Genomic DNA, 1,036 nt, shown 5'->3' on the forward strand with positions numbered 1-1,036 from the left:
GATGATCAGCTTGGTCAATCACCTAATCAGTATTTACTGGAAACTAGCAAACAGGTATGATTCTGGCAACTAGATACATTCAATAGAAGATTCAGAAACAGCAAACAAAGAGGGTAGTAGATGAATGAAACAGCCTTCTGGTAGAGCTGGCGGAGAGAATACAATATAACGCAAGGACCTAAGATTGCTCTCAAATCCCATGTATGACCAAGGAAGCAGTAGATCTACCTGGGGTTCTCTATGGCATCTGACACTGGCCTCCAACACAGGGGGGTATATTAATCAACTGTAAAATAAATAACCTCCATAAATAAATTCAACTGAAAACTACATTTAAAACCTGAAATAAATCAATGAAATATTTAAGAGAGAATTTTTTGTTCAACCTATTTTACAGCGGCTGTCATAAAATTTCATTAAACGCAAGAAGACGCCGTCAAAGAGAGGTCTATTGCCCATCGTGTTCTAATAACTGTGATATTAGTAATATTTAGGAAAGTGCGTTGGGTTAGAACTTCACAGCTGCCAGTTGTGGGTCTCTGGAGTGTCTCGTTTTAATTGTGTTGTTTCTGGATAACTGCCTGAAAAACGAAAGAAACAAATACCGATTAATTATCCCTAAAACTCTAATCGTGTAGAAGTACCAAAAGTTGCGTGCTAAGTTCCACCTCACGTCCCAAGGAGACTCTAGAATTTATATTTATTTATTAATAACAAATAAAATAAATTTCCAAATTAAAGTTGAGAGCAAATGAGGGTTTTCACCCCAATTTTCCATTCTTGGGGTCTACGAGTCCTTCATATTCTCCTCTGATTTAGTCATATCTAAGCACCGCACTTGGTGTTTTTCTCCAGCTATATCACATCCCTGCGCGAATACCGGAGACTTTATTCAGAATATCTTTACTTCCAGACAAGTCACGGCTCCCGTGGGACAAATAATTCGAAACATTTGGTTTGGACTTTGATATTTAAGTTTATTAAAATGGTGTAAAAATATTAAGTTAATTTACCAATATCAAGAAAAACAGTCCAA

Source organism: Sceloporus occidentalis, unplaced genomic scaffold (assembly GCF_023333645.1).
Source record: "Sceloporus occidentalis isolate IW3139 unplaced genomic scaffold, rSceOcc1.0.p SCAF_143, whole genome shotgun sequence".
In the NCBI taxonomy this organism is placed as follows: Eukaryota; Metazoa; Chordata; class Lepidosauria; order Squamata; family Phrynosomatidae; genus Sceloporus; species Sceloporus occidentalis.